Source organism: Citrus sinensis, chromosome 5, assembly GCF_022201045.2.
Source record: "Citrus sinensis cultivar Valencia sweet orange chromosome 5, DVS_A1.0, whole genome shotgun sequence".
Taxonomy (NCBI): domain Eukaryota; kingdom Viridiplantae; phylum Streptophyta; class Magnoliopsida; order Sapindales; family Rutaceae; genus Citrus; species Citrus sinensis.
The window spans coordinates 3,395,666-3,415,312 of NC_068560.1; the positions used below are offsets into that span (position 1 = coordinate 3,395,666).

At 30.5% G+C, this 19,647-nt stretch overlaps 1 protein-coding gene and 2 long non-coding RNA genes across 7 annotated transcripts in view; 1 reads left to right on the plus strand and 2 right to left on the minus strand.

The window, feature by feature from the left end:
* Positions 1–19,647, minus strand: part of LOC107178245 (uncharacterized) — a 73,709-nt gene that overhangs the window by 17,188 nt on the left and 36,874 nt on the right. The window lies entirely within an intron of this gene.
* On the plus strand, positions 1,521–2,171 carry LOC127902695 (uncharacterized). Its single transcript, XR_008055151.1, has 3 exons — positions 1,521–1,676; positions 1,758–1,852; positions 1,966–2,171. It is a non-coding gene; the product is annotated as an uncharacterized LOC127902695 (long non-coding RNA).
* LOC127902696 (uncharacterized) lies at positions 2,303–2,838 on the minus strand. The gene is made up of 2 exons (XR_008055152.1): positions 2,723–2,838; positions 2,303–2,644 (listed from the first exon to the last, which is right to left on the minus strand). It is a non-coding gene; the product is annotated as an uncharacterized LOC127902696 (long non-coding RNA).

Genomic DNA, 19,647 nt, shown 5'->3' on the forward strand with positions numbered 1-19,647 from the left:
ATTTAATTAGTTATATTCACATGTGCCTAAGCCTTAGCCATATTTAATTTCTTGTTTCAAAACCCAGATAAAATGAACGTATAATTGGATATTAATTGTAAATCAAACAAAATGGTAAAGGAATTAATTAGTTATATTCACATATGCCCAAGCCTTGAAGGAAAGTTAGCTGCCTTTATGGGTACCCTTTTGGTTCCACATTTTATTGCCGCAAAGAATTAATTTAAGTTACATCAGAAACTTGGAGTTTTACTTTAATAGATAATTCTTTATAATGATACTATTGGCTATAGTCAATTGGTGTTGCACAGCAGGTTGAGAGAAACTATTGGACTTAGGAGTTTTGCTGGGTATTTGTTGAGAATGGGAGTTTATCTACTAGAATTTCACTGAGAATATGGGAGAAGTTTTGCACTACAAGATTTGACAGCTTCATAGCTTGTAAAATTTAAAGCATTTGCTTGAGTTAATTTTTTTTTATTACTTTGGATGACAAGTGTTTTTGGATGATGTTATTAATATAAAGTGTTTTTAGACTTTATAGAATGTATAATTTAATTTTTGGTTTATATTGAATTTGTGATTAAATTCATATGCAAGAATGCATAAATTTAAATAAAATAATTCAGAATTTCTTTTAATATAAATTTAGATCCTGTGACAAAAAAAAAATAGTCATAAATTGCGTCACAAACAAAATAATTAATGATAAAAATTTTCAATCATTAAGTACATCACAAACAAAATAGTTTACCCACTAAAATTAATTGGATAATAATTTATGCGTAAAAAATAATTTTTCCGCCAAAATTTTAGATAAAATTCAATTTTCCTGTCAAAAAATTAATTAAAATATTTATTTTTTAAGATGACAGACATATAACTTCGATACATTATCATAAGTTAATGACATTTTTTTTCTATTATAAAAGAGTGACATGTATATAGATAGATAAATTCATTGCTATCCACTCCCTTTATGATAATTTTTTGCAGTAATCTATTATCAGTTTTCTTGTAATTGATTTAAAAGTTTTATTTGAAACTCAATAAATTTTCAATACTCCTTACGTTAAATAGCATAATTTTTATAGCTGATAAATTCCATGACGTATCATTTCATAAAGACATTTTGTTATTTTAATTGAAGAATAATTGGTTTGAAAATATTTAATTATGGATGAAGGAAAGGTCGCTTTAACCAAAATTTATTTTTTAAAAAATTTACCGATCACCAAAATTATGGTTTAACTCTTTAAAATTACTTTTGACTTTTTCAAAAGTAATATAAAAAAGACCGGACCTGTCTACCTTACAGATTCTGTATGTAACGGACTTGCAATCTCAATCTTTGAATGTGGATAGAGAAAGATGGATGGTTGGGAACGGTCAGAAAAATAATGCTAAAAAATAACCCAAAGCATGGGAAACCGGCTTTAATGGTTTATGTGCAACCGGATGTGAAGTAACAAAAGACACGTGACTTTAGCGAGGACGCCATTTCAATTGGTGCTTTTCATGCGATGGCAAAAGGAGTCCTGACCTTAAATTCAGCTGGCAATAGTGGTCCAGGTTTGACAGCTAGCGTAGCTCCGTGGTTGATGTCAGTAGCGGCCAGTACTACAGATCGCCTATTTGTTGATAAAGTTGCTCTTGGAAATGGAAAGGCAATATCTGTAAGAATCAAAGTTCTTGTATTTCAAATTCTATATGCATCCAAACTTTCTATAAGCATTCTAACTATCTCTATACTCCAGGGATATTCAATTAATTCTTTCGCTATGAAAGGAAGAAGATTTCCGCTGGTATAAGGGAAAGAAATTTCTGAATCATGTCAAGAACTTTCCTCTCAGTACGTTATTCTTAATGTTTCATTGCGAATCTTTTTCTTCTTAATGTTTCATTTCAAATCTTTTTCTTCCTCGTACAAAAACACAATAATTTGGAAATTTTGTTCAATTTCAGGGAGTGTAATCCAGGGTGCGTTAACGGTAGCTTAGTTAAGGGAAAGATTGTTATATGTCTATCATTTAAAAACTATCCTGAGGTTCGCAAAGCTGGTGCTGCCGGATCAGTCTTGTTAAACAACGAATTCGACAAAGTTTGCTTTGTTGTTTCATTGCCAGCAGTGGCCGTAACCCAGGATAGCTTCAGCATCCTTATTTCCTACAAGGAATCTACAAAGTTTATATTTTATATCCTTATTATTTCATTTTATTTTTTTCCAATAATTAAATCACTCTTTCTATCTGGATTATAGAACGCCTGTAGCAGAAATATTAAAAACTGAAGCAGTTAAGGATTTTGATGCCCCTGTTGTCGTTGGCTTTTCTTTACGCGGGCCAAATGCAATTGTACCAGAAATCTTGAAGGTATACATTATTTTAAAACTTTGCGTTGTCACCTATGTAAATACGATAATGAATTCTACTGATCTGATGCTCAAAAATCATTTCAGCCAGACATCAGTGCCCCTGGAGTAGATATATTGGCCGCATTTTCACCTCTTGCTCAAGCTTAAACTGCAGCACACACCGTGGATCCAAAGTGATAATTAATTTTGGAGGGGTTTTTTACACCATGCTGTTGCTGGAGATGCATCGTCACCTCGCTTGCTATATGCACCAGTCTGAATAATAATTCCCTACACAGCGTAATGTTTTTTTAACCAATTTCAGTGACGGGTTACCGGTCAGCAACCGGGAGGAGTTCAGTTTGTCACCGGAAGAAAACCGGAATGGCCGGTTCCAGATATTATCTCCCGGTCCATCCGCCGTCCACGTGTCACGCATCCATCTCTCTTCTTGTCAACTCACAGTCCGTTACATACAGAATCTGTAAGGTAGACAGGTCCAAAAAAGACCTTAACTATGGCTCCGTAGTCAAGAGCACCTAGTCATTATGCTAATTTGAAGCTCCAAGCCTATGATTTAATGCCACTCTTCGGCAAAATTGAACTCTAATTATTAGTTTCAATAAAAATTCTTTTCCTTTTTTTTTCCCCAAAACTAACTTTCTCAAAGATCAATATACAGTCATCATCATCACCGTTTTTGCTTCTCCATCTTTCCATCATCAAAATTATCCTTCCAATCGAAGAAGATGAAGCAAAAGAAGGAAAACACACTTCGGTAAGTTACCCAATTAAGAAAAAAAACCTTAACGACCCATCTAAATAATCAAGCTTAAAGGTATCTCTAACAGAAGATTTTATCCAAAAAAACAAAAATAGCGGAAATTTAAGAAGCTTGAGAGTTCGTGAAAGAAGAGCAAAATGAGGAAAATTAGAAGAGTAACATGTTGGACACGTCATCTTCGGCCCCGTTGCCGTTGATGAAGATGATCCGACGATTTGGCTTCATGGGTGTGGGAAGATGGAGTTGGGAGAAGAGAGAGAAATTTAAAACTAGTATATGGTGTTTTTATATTCACGTGGTCCCCATTAAATAAAAGAAATAATTTTTTTTTTCAAAGTTTTGAAGACGGGCCCACACACAGAAAATGAGTGGCCTTTATTTTACAACTTAATCCAGCCGTTCGTGGGATCCAACGGGCGAAATATAAGTGCCCGAATATTTTTGAAGTTGTGGGTGTCCGCATGAGAGAACCATTGTGTATGTGTGTGTGTATATTTGTATATTGGTGGGTTACCACTTTTCTCCTACTGTGATCAATATATACTATTTATTTCTCTCTTATTTTTATAATGGTAAAAAATCGTCTTGATAATATAAGTTTACGATATTATCTTTATTTTCAAATACTCTTTTATTTATATTTATTATTAATTAAATAAATTATATAAATAGAAACTAAAAAAAATTAAGTGTTAAAAATAAAAAATATATGTTTTGATATGAGCAAAAAAATTAATAATAATTTTTTGTAATTATTTATTTTATTAATATTTTCTTATAATAAACATGGTGTAATATTTTAAAATTAAATGTAAAAGTATAGGCAAAATATTTTACTTTTTATCTTATAATAAATTTTTATTTTTCATTCAAGCTTTCTTATAATAATTTTTTATCATTTTATAATAATTTTCTTATATATTTATTATAAGAAAAATTTACAAAATAAATAAGTACAGAAAAAATTTTATTACTAATTTTTTTCTCATATCAAAACATATTTTTTTGTTTTTAATGCTTAATTTTTTATTTAGTTTCTATTTATGTGATTTATTTAATTTATAATAAATACAAATAAAAGAGTAGTTGAAACTAAAAATAATATTATAAACTTATACTATAGTTTTTAACTATTATTAAAATAATATAAGAAAAAATAGCATATATTGATTACTGTAGGAAAAATTAGCAATCTCTATGCATATATGTATATATATTTGAGTAATTGAATGCTACCTTTTCTCTTTTTTTGGAGCAAATCGTATGCTGCTTAAAAAAAGCAAATGTCGTAAAAGTTTCCGCATAGAATTCTCGTTCGGACAACAAGTCAATAAACGCTTTATCACTTTTTCTTGATTTGTTTTTTTTTTTATAACCCTTTATCACGTAATATGTGCCATGAATGATAACTGATTTGGGCCAGTAGGTTTGGGCTCTAGTCTCATGCAGCCATTCTTTGATTCACTATCCTCAACTATGTATTCAAGGGTACCCTTGGCTGCTCTGTTGAAGAGATGTTATCATTGGCTTAAAAGTTGAAATCAAATTTAAGATGCTTAAGAAAACGGCTTCAGGATTTCGTGACAATGACAAGTGTCCATGACCATGAGTATTTTGTCATATTAGGACATGACAATGATAGTACCCGCGCAAATCCACGCAATGTATATAATGATATCGCCAATTGAATTTGAAACAAACGTAGGGACCAATGAGATGGTAGAAAGAGGTCTAAAGATAACAATAATTCCTAAAACTGTGAAGAATTTACTTGATTACATTGAAACTTATTATCAGCTGTGAGTGTAATGTAATAGAATATTATGGCCAGCAGAAAGCACATAAGTTTACTCTATGAGTTTCCATCAACAAATTAGTTGCCGTTATGTTTGACGCCCCGTTGTTTCTTGAGTATGAAAGGCAGTCAAGTTATTGAACTTATTTGTTGTTGAGATATCATAATTATTTTGTTATGGCACGTGCGCGTTAGCCATGTTACAGCTTACTCTGGTTTATTTCCTTGTATAATTGAGTCCAACTAAAGTTGGTTTTTACATTTTCTGTAGTCATATTTTGTAATTTATATTGATGAAAAGGTTAAATTCAATGAATATTACTTACAATCTTAATGTTAACTTAAACGATTCAAGTATAGATTGACCCCAATATCTCGAACTTTTAGCGATAGTGACACTATTTGATTATGGGTTGATTCCAATATCTCGTATTTGTGGCGATGGTGAAATTACTCATTAAAATCTCCAAGATTCACAGCTTTGCTCGATATCGTTGACTCAAAATATGACTTTCAGTGAGGCAGTGGTCGAATAGTTGATTCATTTTAACAAACACCTGCCTTAGTTCTGGTGTTAGAAGTTACAGATTTAACAATTGTTTCTTAATTTAACAATCGTTTTGACCTCATCGCTTCTGAAAAACATTGCACTCTGTTTGCCGATACAGGCATGGGGATGGGGCTGTGAAAACATTCAAGAACTGTTAAGATATTGAAATCAAATATCTTCACAGATGAGTAATTGCAGTGGTTTTCATGGAGATGGAGATTATCAGTAGCAAAGGAGTTCAACTTTCTTACTGATATAAGGGTGATTCGAGCTCTCTGTTATTTAGGGGTGTAGATGCAATCTTTACAAAGCTGCCGGGTATGTAAGTCCGACACTGATCGGGCTTTGGTTTCAGTGTTTTAGGTGGGAAAAGGGTATTAGAGGGGGTATGACGTGGTAAACAAATTTAAGCCTTATGGATGTTGACTCGCGTTGACTTTCTGGGTTTACAAGGCTGGTTGCTAGGCCATCTTTGCTAGCTCGTAACTTGAGATTCGCAGGGTTTTTGAGGATAAGTGTAGGATTTCATAGAAAGATTGTACCGAGACATTGTTTTCAATAAACAGAGAAAATTACGATGTTTCTGTATCAATGTTATCCTCGTTTCTTTTGTGTTCTTTTGATCTGATTTTGTTTCTTGTTTGATTTTGCTTCTGTTTCTTGTTCAACATTCAATTGCTCTTCAGTTGGTGTACGTGAGATCGAGTCGGTCGTATCACGATTGCTATAACACTTACAAAACTTGGAATAGCCAAACTTGAGTTGCATCATTCTTGTTTCAATAAGTCAATTTTATAGCCTTGAAACTTCTACACAGCAAGAATTGGGTGAAAAAAGTGAGGTGAAATAGTGTTTCTTATTAATTAAAATACGATTTAATTAATCGTTGTTAGTGTGAGGGAAAAAAAAAAACACAACTATCATATACTCCTCGGCCAAATGGTAATTTTCTTTTGATTGTTTTTTATTTTGAAGTGGTTTATTTTTATTTTTACTTTGTGCATATGTGATAAATCATGAAAAATGGATACATTATCTTTTAAAATATTTGCTAATAAATCGGTGGAGAAATGAATAACATTTTTTCTCAAAATCCATTCATTCTCGTCACAACTCATCAAAATACTCATGTGTTAAATACTTATGAAGATGTAAATTATTAATTTACTGAAATAATAGGGGATTTTGATTAATTATCTTCCCTAAATCAATGTATCAAATCAAATGTGGCTTAAAAACAAACCCTTAATATAAGATACAAATTAACTACTTTAACAATATATAACAGTAAAAGGAATTTGGAACTATATATAAGAGAGATATGCACGTAAATAAACAATATATAACAGTAAAAGGAATTTGGAATCATGCTCGGAAAATTTTAATTCCTCTACACCTAGCAGGCTAGCTAGCTAAATTTTGAAGTAGTTGTTGGTTGAGTGCTCCAAAGGTTTGAACAAAAAATTTAATTCCATAATTGTTTGGAGCATGCTTCAGGTATATTCCAAAATTTCACAATCTTCTTTTGAAGCCTCTTGTTATAAGAAGAAGAACAAAAGCGCACATATTGAAACTCAAGTGTCCAAATGGGTGTGGCAAAACTCCCAAGACTAATGTTCTTGAGTTCTTTCTTTTCCTCGACCGCATTGGCGTCCTTTATCTCAATGCTTTTCACACATTTATGATTCAAAAGAAACATAAAAGATGAATGAGCTGAAGCAAGTAGTATCTGTTATGTTTAGTAGTGAGATTTTGGTTTCTTGTGGACCAAGAAATCTATTGCTCTGTCCTTGCAGCTGATATCAAGTCTCTATTTGAACAAGAAACTTTATTTTGATATATATAAAGTATCGTAAATATGGCAGGCTATCTATGAAAGCTTGTCATTAACCTTGTTGTGACGACACAATGAAGCCATTTTCCACCAACATTTGGAATTGATTAACAACATCATCTTCTGCATTGAGCCGCGAGGATCGCAAGCAAAAATGTGTAACATTATCAAAACTATATTATTGAATAAACATAAACTTCTAATGAGATCAAATATATAGAGTATACATTTTGATCCTTTTGAAATTTGAAATATAAGTGGAATTTCTCTGTTAAACTTCTTCAATTATACTGTCGGCTGGCCTTTGCTGCTGTTCTATAGAATAGATATTGATAGCTTGAAACCATTTCAAAATGTCATGGTAGATCCGACGACAAGCATCCATGAACGTGCTGCCACATTGATAGACAATAATGATAATAGCAGCGCAACCTATTGCAATGTAGCAAATTATTTCAGCAACTGAGTGAGTGAAAAATCCGGAGATCAATGACACCGTAGAAAGAGACCCAGAGATAACAGCAATAAGGCCCCAGAAGTGTGAATGATTTGCTTGATTGCGTTGGGCTACAAATGCAATACAGTAGACGATTATAGCCACAAGAAACACATACAAGCATACTCTGTGAGTCTCCTTCAACGGCTGAACCATGCCTTGTACACTTGCACCCAGAACAGCAGCAATGGTTGGAATCAGAAATCCAAAAACTTTTAGGTGCGGAATCGTGGAAAAGAAATTTCCATTTCTGCCAAAAAATCAATAAACATTCATGGAGAGGTTAGCAGAAGTAGCAATGAAGAGGAGGATGGAGATGTTATATGCTAAGGGTTATTTTTCTGGTATCAAAACTGGGGGAATGAAAATTGGGAACTCTGCAAATCCGTCAAAATTTATTTATGCCTCGCAGATTTCCTCTGGAGCAATGGTGGCGAGCCATGATTGTTAAAGTCAGAAGCTTGTTTTGTGTTCTGTTGAGTGCGTTTTCTGCAATTGATCATTTGTTGTGTTTAATCTTGATTAATTTTTTGTGTTATTTCTTGATAAAAGGGTGTTCATTTATCATCTATCAATCATCCGTGTGTGTGTCTAAATCTGATATTACTTCATATCATGCTCTGAAGAAACAGAGCAGGAACAACAACAGCAACAAAAACGACAGCAGCAGCAGCAGCGACAACAACAGCAACAGCAACAGCAGAAGCAAGCGACAGCAAACAAGCCAAACCAACCTCATATATATTATTGGACTTAAAATAACTCCTATATATTCATCATACTCGCCAAAACACAGAGAACAGAGTAAAAGCAAAGGAGAAAATTATTAATTCTACAAAACCCAAAAGAAGAGAAAATAAGTTTATGGCCTTTGTTATGGAAAAATGAAATTAGGAATGTAATTTAGCTTCTTTCATTCATTCTCAGAGCAATCCAACGTAACGTGATTCATGGGTAGCTCTGAAAAACAACTCAAAACAGAGATACTTAACAAACCCAAGTACAAATGCACAGCAGCAGAAGCAAGCGGCGGCATACAACCCTCATATATATTAATAAACAAACCAATGTACAAATGATTCGTCATACTCTGCCAAAACCTCACAAATATTCATCCAGCAGCAGTAGAAGAATCAACCACTAGCATACAAACCTCACAAATATTCATCATACTCTGCCAAAACAACTCAAAACAGACAAATTGATTTACGTACCTTGAAGGATTAACGTGCTGTTGAATTGGAAGATCCATCAAATTGATTTCTAACGAACAGCTCTTGAAGACATTTTATCTTGGCGCGACGTTGCCGTTCTCAAAGACATTTTATCTTGGCGCGACGAGACATAAGATTGATTTACGTACCTTGAAGGATTAACGTATCATTTTTTCCCCCGCTTATCTTGGCGCGCGCGCGCGCGGCCTGGGTGAAAAGACACAATAATCCTCACTTAACCGGCTACGTCGCGTTTACCTTTTTTTTCTTTTTTGTGAGAATGGCTACGTCCCCCTCTGTGATATTTGGACTTTTTTTTTTGTGAGAATGGCTACGTACCCCTCTATGATATTTAGTCCAAATATCTTAACCGGCTACGTCACGTTTACCTGTCTATGCTATTTAGTCCAAATATTAATCCAAAATTAATAATCCTCTTTTCGACGTGAGTTTAAGATGAAATGCTCTTTACTTGTCTTTCCCTTCTTATTTAATCTAGCATTTATTATTTTTTAAATTAAAAAAAATTAATTGCCTAATTTATTTAAACTAGAATTTTTTATTTAAATTAAATATCAAAATTAATTCATTAACTTATTTTAACATGTATTTTATTTAAGATTAATATCAAAATTTTAATTCAATAATTTATTTACAATAGTACTTAATATAAAGATCAGCTATCAAAAATTTCTATTCAATAATATATTTAAATCGGCATTGAATATTAAACATAAAAATAAATATACAAATAAAATTTTAATTTATCATCCATCAATCATCCAGGTGTGTGTCCAAATCTGATATTACTTCATATCATGCTCTGAAGAAACAGAGCAGGAACAACAACAGCAACATAAACAGACTCATATATATTAACAAACAAACCAAACAGACTCATATATACTAAACAAACCAAAGTACAGATGCACAGCAGAAGAAGCAAGCAGCGGCATGCAACCCTCATATATATTAACAAACAAACCAAAGTACAGATGCACAGCAGAAGGATCAAGCACCAGCATACAAACCTCGCATATATTCATCATACTCTGCCAAAAGTTTAAAAAAAAAAAAAACTGCAATGAAAGTTTACATGCTGACAATTACCTTGAAGGATTAACATGCTGTTGATGCATCATATTGATTTCTAACGAACCTATTCAGCTCTTGAACTCCTATGTTGCTTTTTTCCCACTGTTTTTTTCCTTCTAAATGATCATATTGATTTCTAACGAACCTACTCACCGCCCGAACTCCTATATTGCTTTTTTCCCACTGTTGTTTGCAATTTAAATGAACCGAGAAATCTATACAATGTGATGTTGGGAAGCGCCAATCAGATATTGGCAAGCACTCTAGAATCAGACAAGTTGGGTTAATTACACTGCAGTCTCCGTGTTTATTTTAAAATAAAAAAAAATCATAGATGCATCATATTTTGATTCATTAGTCCTACTTGTTTTAATCTTTTCAACTTAGATTAAAGGGTGGGTTTATTTGAATTCATGAAAATACTCTCTACACCAACAGCTATTTATTTATTAAAACCATAAGCATTTTACCATAAACACCTTATTAAATGTCAAATATATCCTTATTAGCTAATTTTTAATTTTTACTAAATAAATTTATTAAAATTATTTACATGTCCACTAGTATCAATTTCATATCTCTAGCAATTAGCAATTGAATTCTATCACTGACCCAAAGTTATTAAAGAAGGTATGTGAAAATTATTCCTAGCTAATCGTGATTGCGAGTACAAAAAGGCTTTACTTCTAAATCTTAAGCATTCCTTGACTCTCACTATCAACATGTATATAGCTGCTAAGCTGATTTTATTTACCAAATGCAAAATAGAAAACATATATACCAAGTTATTGTCTCATTTGTCTTTTGTCCCGTCGGTAGTTTATTAACTTATCATTATACAAAACAACTTAATAAAAATCTAGGCCATCAAGCTACTGACAGATTAATGAATAATTATAAGGATATTGTTTATCAAGCTTCTAACAACAAGAATCAAGAACTGGCAAGTTCTTATTATTATCCTTTTTTTCCTCCTTCTAATACTATTTTAAAGAGTTAACATTTTCTACATATTATTGGTAAATTAATTATTTTTATTAAATATTGAAATTATTAATTTTATATCAGATAAGTATTATGAAAAAAATAAAATATTAACTACATATTAAGAACATGAAATTAAATTCATATTCATATTTGTTATAAATTAGAGTTGGTTAATCATACATAATTTTTTACTTTAAATTAAATTAACTAATTAATAATTAAATGCATTAATATTATTATGTTAAATCATATGTGTTAATAAGTCATTTTGACGATATTTAAGCATAAAAATTTTAAAATAATATGAATTTATGTATCAAAATTTTGAAAATTTTCGCTTTTATTATTTTACGGCAAAATCAGGGACTATAATGTTTTTCCAGGCCCTGACGTCATGTTGAAAGCAACCGAAGTGACGACTTTTGCTTGAGCAAAAGAGCTCAAGGTGTTGCGCCAACAGGGTAATTTTTAAAAACCTCCCCTGAGGTTTGGGTTTGTTGTAAGTAGATAGCGAGAATTGATTTATTTGTAAAAAATCCTCTACCGTCAGTTAAGTTTAACATTGACCGTTAGTTGACCGTGCAAAGACAATATTACCCTTAACAATAGTTTATAAATGAAAATAACTAAAAAAAAACCAAAATTATTAGCTATTTTACACTTTTTAAATTATTGATATTTTCTTAAAGTTTCTATAAAAAAATTAAAATTAAAAAATTAAAAAATCATCTTTAAATTATTGATATTTCCTTAAAATTCCTACAAGAAAGATAAAATTAAAAATTTAAAAATGAAATAGTCATAATCTTTAATTATGATATTGTAAATTTTTAGAATTGACAAGGATAAAATTATCAAAAAATAGGATTTGTGCTTTTTGCACCAATAATTTTGGTTTTTTTTTAGTTATTTTCGTTTACAAACTATTGTTAAGGGTAATATTGTCTTTGCACGGTCAACTAACGGTCAATGTTAAACTTAACTGACGGTAGGGGGTTTTTTATAAATAAATCAATTCTCGCCATCTACTTGCAACAAGCCCAAACCTCAGGGGAGGTTTTTAAAAATTACCCTGCGCCAACACTGTTGCCCGGCCCACATGCGAATTCTGATTTTTCACTTTTAGAATTTTGTTGACTCAGTCTCAGTGCATTTGTGGTGGGAATAAAATTGCATCTTCTATGTGATTAATTTTGTTGACTATTACTCTATAATGGATTTTAAAGCGTTGGCTGTTTTAATAAAATTGCATCTTCTATGGGATTTTATTAATTTTGTTAAATAAGAGGCGGACTTTGGCTGTTTTTGTTACAAGATGTAATTTTGTTACAACATGTTTTATATTCCACCGCTCTACACCAGTTCAATAATCTAGTTGGCTCGTGTAGTCTAAATAATCTCATTTTCTATTGTTTAATTTCTCACTTCACATCCAACCACATCTAAGATCTAACGGCTGATGCTGCAGTCTGTAGCTTACAGATTCTATAATTACCTTTCCCCTTAAATTAAACTAACATTTTATCTTTCCCTTTTCACATTATATTTATTTAGGGTCATTACATGGTTAATATCACTTAAAGGGTCATTTTTAGCTGTCAGCGCTGGCTATTTAGTCCAAATATTAATCCAAAATTAATAATCCTCTTTTCAACGTGAGTTTAAGATAACATGGTGTTTACCTATCTTTCCCTTTTTTATTTAATCTAGAATTTATTATTTATTAAATTTAAAAAATTAATTGCCTAATTTATTTAAACTAGAATTTTGTATTATACTAAATACCAAAATTTACTCATTAACCTATTTTAACATGTATTTTATTTAAGATTAATATCAAAATTTTAATTTAATAATTTATTTACAATAGTACTTAATATAAAGATCAGATATCAAAAACTTCTATTCAATAATATATTTAAATCGGTATTGAATATTAAACAAAAGAATTATTCAATTATTAATTAACAATAAGATTGTATATAAATATGAAATTCAACATTTAGTAGTATAATTTAAAGATAATTATACTACTATATGTAAATAGTGGTTTTAACTTTATTAAATTAAGGTGGCGTTTGTTTTTTAACTTAATGACTTAAAGTGACTTAACTTAATTATTTAAGTTAATTAGAAGTGTTTGTTTTTATAACTTAATGAGACTTTTTAGATAATTTTGACTTAATAAAATAAGCCAATTTTTTTGACTTTTTACTTAATGGAGAAATCTGAATTAAGTCAATTACTTTCTAATGTCAAAAATATCCCTGCTTTATAATTTATTTTCATGTCTATCCCAAAACTCACCCATAGACATTTACCCCACATAAAAAATTTTCCTATTTTTTCTTTCTTATATTATATACGATAAAATTTAAAATTTATGGTATTTTATATATTAAAATTTCAAAATAATTATGTATTCACTTGAATATAGTTTTACTTATAAATGTTAAAATATTGTGGTATTCAATTTATTATTTATTTGACATTCAAATTTAATAAGGATACAAATGTAAAAGTACATATTTTCAGCTTTTTAAGTTTAAAAAAATAAACAACTTAATACTTATTTTCCGAGATTCAGACAAAAAAATAAACATATTATTCAGATTCAGATATTCAGATCTATTCAGAATTCAGATTAATTCAGGTCTATTCAGATTTCAGATAAAAAAACAAATGGCACTTAAGTTTAACATAATCATGTTCGACATTTGTAATAAACAAAAGACAATATTCTTTATTATTCAATCAACTATAATCTAATCCTAAAAATTATTAAAGTCCATTCATAATTTTCATTTCTATGTTTGATCACTCTATGTTTGATCACTATTTATGTTATTAATCCAATAGTTATAGAAATAATGAGAGGGGAAAAGATTTTTAACTTTTGAGTAATTCTTTAAAATGTGAGAATTTACTGGATAATCAACTCAAGAGTAAATGAGAACTTATCCTTTAGTTTTATGCCATCTTCTCCAGTTGCACAAATAAGAATGTTGTAAAATTCTCCGCTGGGAACGTTCGTGGAACATGCAACGAATGCTAACCAATTTGGGCTATATTTAAATTAAACAATTTTTTAGATCAATAAGTCAAATAACCCTTTATCGGCAAATTATGAAACGAATGCTAACCAATTTGGGCCAGTAGGCTTGGGCTCTATTCCAGCTTTCCTATGTGGGCCAAATATTACAGTCTTTCACCAATTCACTGATCCAATTTGCATGGGCAACGCCAACGCCTGGGTTGGTAAAACGAAAACAGCGTTATTTTGCACAAATTTGAAAGAAGACGGATAGCCCGTTTACAAACAAACGACGAACTAGCGAGCCCAACGCACGACAAATGACACCGTGGCTCGGCCTCAAATTTGAGACCACAATTCAACACTTGACCTCAAATATGTATTTCGTAGTCCCCGTTAAACCGGTGCCCGTGGCCGCTCTGTCCAAGAGTTTTTTTTTTATTAATTCGAAACCAATTCAAGATGCTTAAGAAAATTGGCTTCAAGATCTTGTGATGAAGTTAACGACAAGCATCTATAAAAGATCTCCTATTTTGACACATAACAATGATAATAGCGGCACAAACCCATGCAATATATAAAATGGTATCATCAATTGAGTGAGGAATAAATGTGGAGGCTAATGAGACAGTAAAAGGAGATCCAACGATGAGAGCAATAAAGTCCAAAAATTGTGAAAAATTTGCTTGATTACACTGAGACTTGTAATCAGCTGCAAGTGCGAAGTTAACGACAAGCATCTAAAAATTTGCATATTTGCACCCACAACTGTGACAAGGATTGAAATGAAATATCCAAAAATTTTGATGTTAGAAATTGAGTATACATAATTTTCACTGCTGTAAAAAACCATCAATACACATCCCTATTTGTTAGCAAAAGCAAAATAACAATAAGAGTGGGAAGCAAGGATGCGTAATTAAATTGAAGAGTTATTTAGTTTTTAGGTAAATTTCATTTTGGCCACTATTCATTCCTTTGTTAACATCAAATTACTCCCAAAACTTTTAGAAATAGCCCATGTTAATGATAATATAAATGTTAAAGTTATAAACAAAAAGGATATTAAAAAGGAAGAGAAGACAAAATGTCAAAAGATGGCCATGACTTTTGGTCAGCTTGTGAGTGGATTGAGTTTGTTTTTATTTTTAATTTTTTTACAATAATAAAAGTGTACCTCGAAAAATTGAAGTAGTGAAGATGAGTTGACGATGGAGATGAAGTAGTAATATGCAGAGACTAATAAATTTGTCAAATAACGACACAAGGAATTTAGTCAAAGAAGAAGAAATAATTTCTTCGACCAACCTTCTTCTATAATTTTTGCCATTTCAGTTTTCGGATATGCTTGCACAGCTGTCCTTTCTAATTTACCGGAGTTGGCATTAAAAAAATAAAAATTAAAATTAAAAATTAAGACAAGGTCAATTTTACCATCTCGCCTGTCCTAAATTCATTGAAGATTTTGACACAGTTCAAAGAATTCAGGAAAAGGGGGATATTAGAGGCAAAAAAGAATAGGTCGCTATTAAAATATTGATTTTAATAAAGAAAATCAAGAATAAATTCAAGGAAAAAGGACGGTTAGGTTATGAACATTTGGCTCTTAAAAAAAAAGGTTCTGAACGTTTGGAGAAAGCAATACAAAAATCTCTAATATTTATAAAAAAAAAGGGCTTATAAGCCTCTTTTTGGTTAATAATTATGTTTACTTTAACACAAAAAGGATAAAATTGTATATTTACAGCAAAATAAATAACTATTAGCCCCCAACATTTAGGGAAAGGGACATAAAATTCCCTAGTGTTTCTAAAGAAAGACATGTAATCCAATTTTCATTAATAAATTTTATTTATTTTAATTGAGAAAAGCATAATAATAATAATAATGACAAAAAATAATTAAAATAATAAAATTAATACATTTTTAATAATAATAATAATAATATACCAATAATAATGGTGATAATAATAATATTAACAATAATATCAATAATAACGACATTAATAATTATAATAAAAATATTAATAATTAAAAATAAATAAATTTTAATAATATTATATTAATTTAGTAAAAATGACATTAATGAATAACAATAATGATGATGACGATAATGATAATAATAATATAACCTTTTCTTAGTTAAAATAACCAAACTTTTTAATGGGAAGGGGTTATATGTCTTTCTAAAAAATATTAGGGAGTTTTATGTCTCTTTCCCCAAACACTGGAGATGTAGCAATCCTTTTCCTAAATCCCATGTAATTATTTAAATGACATGAGTCTAATTAAATCTCCTTCAAACCTTATGTATTTTTGTGTTTTTTTATGAGTAAAATATTTTCAACAACTTATTATTTTATAAATTCCATTTTCATATTTAGATTATTACATAGATATTAAAATTTTATCATTTAGCAGTTAATATTATATTTTTACAAATTGAATATATTAAGAGTCACAAAAATTTTAATATTGTACAAAATTAGCTTATCTCTTTCGCAGAGAGATCACATTGAAATGGAGTAGGCAAAATAATTTCTTTGATGGGAGTAAATAAATTCCAAATTCTTGATGGAGTAAATCAGTAAATAATCTCCAAACTCTTGATGGGTGGGGATCGGTTTACCACAAATTAAAAATTACAAAGGGTGCGTTTGGTTTTTTTTTTTCAAATGTGTTTTTGTTTTTGTTTTATAAACTAGAAATAATTAGTTTATTGTGAAAATAAGTTTGGTTGATTGTTTCTGAAATAATGTTTGAAAATGAAAAAGTGAAAATGGGTTTAGTTGTTTCGTTAGAAAAGTGAAGACAATGAATAAGAGTGAAGGAAAAAAAGTATTATAATGAAAAAAGTTTTAATAAATTAATTTTTTAATAATGATATATTTTATTTATTTTTTTGTGATTGTAAATTTTTATTTCATAAAAAGGGATAATATATATATATTTTTTAAATATTACTAAAATAATATATTACCATTATAGAAAAAAGAAAAAAAATTAAAATGATTAAACAAATAAAAAATTGTATTATAAAATAAATATTGGTGGTGGGGTCTAGATGACAAGTGATACGATTTTTGTCTTTTTGTTATGTAAGTTGGACTTATGAGACTTATTTGAAAAACAAAAATCGGAAAACATCAATTGCTTATTCTCCACTTTTCTTTTATAAAATTGGAGAATAAGAACAAATCATTCTCAATTAGAATTTAATACTATTTAAAAACAAGTTAAATAAACTAAATAAGTTTTACACTTCTTCATTGTTGGAGAACGAAAAAAACAAAATAAATAACAATACCAAGACCTGGTGTAGTGTTGTGGGATTGGCTCACTTCTGCTTTTGAGTAACCAATAATAAGAGAAGCCCTAACAGAGGCGGTGTTAAACGCGGAGAAAAATGTTGGAATGGAAACAACATTTCATGAATGAAAGAAGCAGAAAATGCTTTTGCTATAATCCAGACAAATGTTTTGTCATTAATTATTAAAAGATGTTTTTGCCATTTTTGAGGGGCATCTTGTGCATGCATGCTTCTATTGATGTGAAATACTTCTTCGTTTCCTGATGAGATACGCATTTGACTTCTAATTTCCTAAAATATTAAAAATAAAATGAGGTGATGTCACAATTAAAGCTATTCTAGTATAGTATAATAAAGTCTACTCGCCAACTTTACAATATGGTCATATGCAAAATAATCAGACTGGCAGTTAAGCAGATTGGCAAATTTGTGATCCGTAATTCGTTAATGAAACTCTATACATATTCTCATATCTTGTATAACTAAGCTAACTCATCGAGCTACTTATATTAAACTATATATATTCTCCTTCAATCCTTTCTCGTCAAAACAAAAATCTTCTAGCTCCTTCCATATAGTTATTGCTGAATCAATGCAGCCACTATTACAAATGGCATGATTACTTAGTTCATTAATGATATATAATATTTCCTCATGTGAAGAATTTATATGATTTATTTTGTAGTGACGGAAATGTCATTTCATCGATGGCCTACCAAGTCAATTTTGTGCAATCTGATTCCAGTTAAAATAGTGTCTCGTGATTGATAAATCAAATTTTAAAATCGTTAAAAATCATTGACTTTTCAATGCTTGCTCTTATCCGTTCTTATTTTCAATCAAATTTCTTCTTTTATTAATTAATTTTATTATTTATAACTTTCTTCCTTCTCTACCAGTCAAATTCGCCCCGAACTTACCTATTTTTTCTACTTTTGAGTACTTTTACTGTGCCAATAGGTAGATTAACAATTCAAATTATACAAGGATGCAGAGCAATCTATCAAATTAATAGTAATTTTTTTCTTAACTTTTTGTAGTTTATACCCTCGTAAATTAAAAATGGAGCCATATTTCCTATTCAAATTAATTAATATCTGTCATGCGATTCAAGCAAATTAATTAATATCAACATTTTTTTGCATAATTATTTTATATGTATTTAATATGTATGTGTCTATTTTAATTATTCAAAGACAAATTTGCCCTTAAATCGGCTCGTAGACAAGGAGTATTTCTAATATCTTCACAAGTTAACATTAGCCAACCATTAAAGATCACGAAAATGTACCATAATAATTAAGGCATCAGTTTCAAAACCTATATAATCTAACATTTCCAGTATCCCGAAAATGTAAAAGCATAAACTTTTTGTGAGTTAAATGAATCAAGTTTTATCTTCCAGAAACGACCGCGTTTTGGAGCTGTGAAGCTTCATTAAGCTCACGTGCTTCTCAGCTGGTTCTTAACAGAAAACGAATTGATCGAAACGACAGAGCTTAAGCGCGTTTTGTATATCAGTTTAAGTAACCACGTGAGGAAGCATGTGACGAAGGTTATTCAGAGTTCGTTAAGGTTGTTAAACCACGTGTCAACGAGATGCTCATTCTAGAAATCAAGGAAGCTACCCAAACAGAGTATAAATGCTGGTTTTTGGGGAGATTCAAGAAGACATTCATGAGTCTTGCTGAGAGGGTTTTTATGAGAAAGAAATTGTTAACTTGTTCTCTGTAAAGTCTGGTGTAAGGTTCTATAACGATCTCCATTACTGTTTCAATAAAGCTCATCTTGAGGTTCTCCCGTGGATGTAAGCTGAGCATTCCATGCTCAACTGAACCACATTAATCTTGGTGTCTGTGGTTCTTTTCTTGGTTCTTGTTTCTGTTTCTTGTTCGTGTTCTTAGCTCTTGTGCTTTGTTATTTTAGAGTGAGTTTGTCTAAATAGATCTTTGGGTGTGTGCAACTTGTATTGACTAAATCACAAGCATCCTAGGGCAGTGGTCAGTTTAGCTTGGTTAAAAGGCTTACTGATTCACTACAATTGGTATCGGAGCTGTGGTGTTCTGTGATCAAGTCCAAGTATGGTGTCTTCTAAGGTCGATATAGAAAAATTCACAGGCAAGAATGATTTCAACATGTGGAAAATTAAAATGGAAGCCTTGCTGATCACTCAGGGTTTGGGAGATGCATTTGAG